This window comes from Choloepus didactylus, chromosome 1, assembly GCF_015220235.1.
Source record: "Choloepus didactylus isolate mChoDid1 chromosome 1, mChoDid1.pri, whole genome shotgun sequence".
Taxonomy (NCBI): Eukaryota; Metazoa; Chordata; class Mammalia; order Pilosa; family Megalonychidae; genus Choloepus; species Choloepus didactylus.
In genome coordinates this window covers 98,751,245-98,756,932 of record NC_051307.1, presented here as the reverse complement: position 1 = coordinate 98,756,932, position 5,688 = coordinate 98,751,245, and the positions used below count along the sequence as shown (strand labels likewise).

General features: G+C 41.6%; 1 pseudogene; it reads left to right on the top strand.

The window, feature by feature from the left end:
* Positions 1-647: 647 nt before the first annotated feature.
* LOC119539835 lies at positions 648-1,395 on the top strand (annotated as a pseudogene).
* The last annotated feature ends 4,293 nt before the right edge of the window (positions 1,396-5,688 follow it).

The following is a 5,688-nucleotide window of genomic DNA, read 5'->3' as shown; positions in this document are numbered from 1 at the left end:
TAGCTTTCTCACTACCACCTTGTTTAAAACCATCTCTTGTTAAAATGATCACAGTAATCTCCTAACTACTCTCCCTGTGTGCACCTTGCATAGCTGTGACCTGCTCTCAATACAGTAGATGTCAGTGAGATTGTATTACGTGTCTGCTTAAAACCTTTCAATGACTTTCCATCTCATCTGGACTAAAAGCCAAAGTCAGGCATGTTCTCCTGTCACTTTTGCTCTCACTCTCTGCTAAAGCCATTTCAATCTCTTTGCTTTGCTTTGAACATACAAGACACCTTCCAGCCTCAGAATATTTGCACTTGTTTTTCTGCCTGGAGTGCTTTTATCCCAGTAACCTCATGACTTGCTCTCTCACTACCTTCAGATTTCAACTCAGATATCCCCTTCTTATTGATATCTTCTCTGTCTACACTATATAAAATAGTACATGTATATACATATATCCACCCTCTTCATTAACCCCACTTTATTTTTTCGATGGCATTTATCACCATCTGACACATGGTATACTTCATTGTTTATCTTTATTTCTATCTTCTTTATTTATTTTGCTTACTTCTGTATCCCTAGTATTCAAAACAGCATTTAAGAAATATTTGGCTGTTTTTCGTGGTGCCTCGGAGGCAGTCGGCTGCTTCAGCATGAAGCTGAACATCTCCTTCCCAGGCACTGGCTGCCAGAAGCTCATTGAAGTGGACTATAAATGCAAACGTCATACATTTTATAAGCATATGGCCACAGAAGTTGCTGCTGATGCTCTGGGTGAAGAGTGGAAGGATTATGTTGTCCGAATCAGTGGTGGAAATGACAAACAAGGTTTCCCCATGAAACAGGGTGTCTTGACCTGTGGCTGTGTCCACCTCTTACTGAGTAAGGGGCATTCCTGTTATATTCCAAGGAGAACTGGAGAAAGAAAGGGCAAATCTGTTGGGGGCTGCATTGTGGATGCTAATCTGTGTGTTCTCAACCTGGTTATTGTTAAAAAAAAGAGAGAAGGATATTCCTGGACTGACTGATACTACCGTGCCTCATTGCTTGGGGCTCAAAGAAGCTCGTAGAATCCGCGAACTTTTCAATCTCTCTAAAGAAGATGATGTCTGCCAGAATGTTGTAAGAAAGCCTCTGAACAAAGAAGGTAAGAAACTCAGGACCAAAGCTCCCAAGATTCAGTGACTTGTTACTCCACGTGCCCTGCAGAATAAATGTTCGTGTATTGCCCTGAAGAAACAGTGCACAAAGAAAAATGAGGAAGAGGCTGCAGAATATGCTAAACTTTTGGCCAAGAGAATGAAGGAGGCCAAAGAAAAATACTAGGAAAAGATTGCCAAGAGATGGAGGCTGTCCTCACTGAGAGCTTCTACCTTTAAATTTGAGTCCAGTCAAAAATAAGATTTTCTAACAGTAACAAATAAATAAGATCAGACTTTAAAAAAAAGAAATACTTGGTGAATAAATGCACTAGTGTAAGTATTAAACTAATTAATGTTTATTTATTATTATTGTTTATCGTCAATGTATTAAATTAATTAACATGGAATCAATACTTTGTCCGAGTATTTTGCAGCTTTTCCTAGAACTGCCTCCCCCATCTCTGTGGTTACTCTGTGTGCCAGTTTGGACATATTACGTCCCCCAAAATGCCATGTTCTTTCATGCAGTCTTGTGGGGGCAGACATACTAGTGTTGACTAAGTTGGAACCTTTAGATTAGGTTGTTTCTATGGAGATGTGACCTACCCAACTGTAGGTGATAATTCTGATTAGATAATTTCCATGGAGGCATGGCCCCACCCATTCAGTATGGGCCTTAATTAGTTTACTGGAGCCCTATAAATGCTCAGAAGTAGAAGGACTTCAGGGGAGTTGCAGCAGAGAGACATTTTGAAGACAGTGTTGAAAGCTGACTGTGCCAGTTTGAACGTACTATGTCCCCCCAAATGCCATTATCTTTGATGCAATCTTGTGTGGGCAGGCCTATCAGTGTTAATTAGATTGTAATTCTTTGAGTGTTTCCATGGAGATGTGCCCCACACAACCGTGGGTGATGACTCTGATTGGATAATTTCCATGGAGGCATTGGCCCGCCCATTCAGGGTGGGTCTGAATTAAATTACTGGAGCACTATATAAGATCAGACAGAAGGAGCAAGCTGCTACAGCCAAGAGGGTCACTTTGAAGAAAGCACAGGAGCTGCAGGTGAGAGACAGTTTGAAGATGGCCATTGAAACATACTCTTACTTTGGAGAAGCTAAGAAAGGACAAATACCCTGACTGCAACTAGAGTGACATTTTTGAGGAACTGCAGCCTAGAAAGGAACATCCTGGGAGAAAGCCATTTTGAACCCAGAACTTTGGAGCAGACGCCAGCCATATGCCTTCCCAGCTAACAGAGGTTTTCCAGACACCATTGGCCATCCTCCAGTGAAGGTACCTGATTGCTGATGTGTTACCTTGGACACTTTATGGCCTTAAGACTGTAACTGTGTAACCAAATAAACCCCCTTTATAAAAGCCAATCCATCTCTGGTGTTTTGCATTCTGGCAGCATTAGCAAACTAGAACACTGATATTCTGGAGAATGCCATTTTGAAACACAACCTGGGAGCAAGCAGACGCCAGCCACGTGCCTTCCCAGCTAACAGAGGCTTTCCAGATGCCAATGGCCTTTCTCCAGGGGAGGTACCCAATTGCTGATGGCTTACCTTGGACACTTTACGGCCTTAACACTGTAACTTTGTAACCAAATAAACCCCCTTTATAAAAGCCAATCCATTTCTGGTGTTTTGCATAATGGCAGCATTAGCAAACTGGAACACTCCAGGAGCAGCCATTTGTACAATGTGCCTCTGATTCCCTGGCTATGGTTGATGGGTCAGGGATGGACACTTTGGGCCAGTTGTTTTTTCCTCAGGATTTCGGTACTGTGACTAAGGAAGCTGGGCCATTAACTAACACCGTAACATATCTTTCCACAGCTGTTCCCGGTCTTATTTTCAGCCAAGACAACCAGATGCAAATGTATCTATCAGAAAGGCAGAATAAGATGATGATCAGAGAGAAGCAGATATGACAGATGGCGAGAGAAACTCAATGGCACTCCCATCTCCATTACCAGTTGTAATGGAGATCACAACAAATCCCTGCACTTCCAGCCACATTAAGGAAAACATCAGTGCAATGTCTGCAGTGACAGTAGGTGGTTAATAAATATTAATTGCATATGAATCTTGAGGGAAGGTGATCATATCTAAATCTGTTTAATCTCAAAATCTTCACAGTAAATCAAACCAAGCTAAGTTGCATAAATAAGTATGTTTTATGAACATTTGGCTTCTCATCTCATATGACAAAGAAGTCTTGTAAAGCTGTCATGGAAAGACTATTGGCCTGAAAACAGGAAGCCTAGGTCCTGGTCCAGCTGTGAACTAGGGCTGGTTTTCATCCCTTTCTGAACCCATTTCCCCAGCTGTAAAACAAAGGGACTGGGTTAGGTGGTCTGTAGTACATTTTCCAGATCTAGATTTTTAGAATTTGTAGTTACTGATGTTATAGAGCTTTAAACCTTTCCTCTTCTGTGGTTCCAATGTATTGGAATCCCCTTTATTTGTGGAAAAATTTTCCACATCATAAGTTTTGGTGGGAGATAGAACTTGTCTCCCATTATAAATGTTGAAACACCCAAATATTCACTTTCTCATTTTTCTTGTGCTTGGAACCAGGTAACATAATCAAAGTTAGGGCAATCAGATTCAGTCACTAAGACTGAAACAGGAGCTTGTGACTCGAGAAGAGGGGCAGCTGAGACTCCATTCCGGAGGCAGGTGGCGGTGGCAGGTGGTGGTGGCAGCTGCTGCAGCAGCATCCTGTGCTGCCAGTTGTGATCTCATGTGTCCAAGGCTAAAGGTGCAGTGCATCCGCTTGGCACCCAGTGTTCTGTGGAGAGAGGGGTGGGTCCTCCCTGCACTAGATCTGTGGCATTCTCCAGGCTGGACCCCAGGTCCCATGTTTGCTCCTGCTTCTTCAATCTTCTTAGTGATTCCGTGAGCAACCCAATATCCTTTCAAAGAGCTCCTTTTTTGTTTAGATTTGTCAGAGTTTTTCACCCTCCTGCAAATAAGAACTCTGATTCAAAAAACCAGGTTAAACTAGGGCATGAAAGTCCTAAAATTACTTCCTCCCTGGAGTCAATGAAGAGATTAAACATATGTGGTTAAAGTCTCCCTATTACTGTTGAATCTCTACCACTTTCATAGGAAGGATAGATGAGTTTCACAGAAATGACAGAACTAGAGAGGACCTGAGCGATAATGTAATCCAAGTTTCTCATTTTTTCAGAAGATCAAACCCAGTTATTAGAGGAAATAGCTTGCATAGTCGTACAGTCAGATCCAGAGGTGGGTCTAGAACTCATGACTCCATAACACACTTTCAGGATTTTTGTTACTACCCAAAAATTCTGCCTCTAGTCAGTCTGCAGAATCTACATTATTTGTTCAAATTTTTCTTTCTTTAAATTGAGTCCCCTTTTGTACCCACTAACTCAGGATTCTTACTTATCTCTTACCCCCATCCCAATATTCCTATATCTAAATGGCATTTACCTAGGCTTAACCTTTAAATTTCAAGACAAAGCCAGGGTCCTCCAGCAAGCCTCAAGGATGCAAGGAGGGTGTTTTAGTTTCTTAGCTGTTAAAACAAATATCATACAACGGATTGGTTTAGCAACAGGAATTTATTGGCTCACGGTTTTAGAGGCTAGAAGGCTTGCTTCCTCTTGGGGTCAGTATCTTCTGGCTGACTGGAAATTTTGGGGGTTTCTTGGCGTTTCTGTCACCTGACAATGCATATGGTAATGTCTTCTCCTTTCTCTTCTGGTTCCATTGGCTTCCACTTCTGGATGCTTCCTGCGGTTTCTCTCTTAGTCTGAGTTTTACCCTGTTTACGAAGGTCTCCAGTAATCTGGATTAAAACCCAACCTGATTTAGTTAGGCCACATCTGAATTGAAATGGAATCTTGAAGAGATCTTACAATGAGTTTCCATATTCTTAGCGACACTGAATGTTTCTCCTTCTGCAGAGTTTATTGCTGGCTTGGCCTCAATGCTATAATTTTTCAAATGGCAGAGGAGAAGATTTTCTTCAAATGCGCTGGGTGTTATGCTTCTTGGCTGTTCCCTCAGAAATGTCAACCCCATATGCTCTTTGACTTCTGAGGGAAAGGGAAAATGCATCCTTAATAAAAGAGAGCAAGTGAAATTATTGCCTGTGAATACAAAAGGGGAAAGGTCTCAAGGTTAGATCTAGACATGTCCAGGCAAGCGAGGTACAATTCCTTTCAGCTATTTAGACTCTATCCTAACTCCAGGAAGCTGTCCCTAATCATTACAGCACAATTTAAACTGTACTCATTACCCAATCAGCATTTACTTCTGAGCTGCATCACATTTCTCTTTGGTAATAAAAATATCAATACTCTTATATTTCTGAATGAGTAGTGTTTCAGAGCCATTTTTCTCCCGTGATTTAGGCAGGGTAGGAAGTATCCTCCTTTTAAAGTTCCATTCATTAACTCAACAAATAGGCTTATTACTTGCCACACACTCATCTCAGCACTTGGGTACAGATACTGATAAATTTCCTGCCCTCAAAAAGTTCACATGGAGATGCAGACAATAAGCAAGTA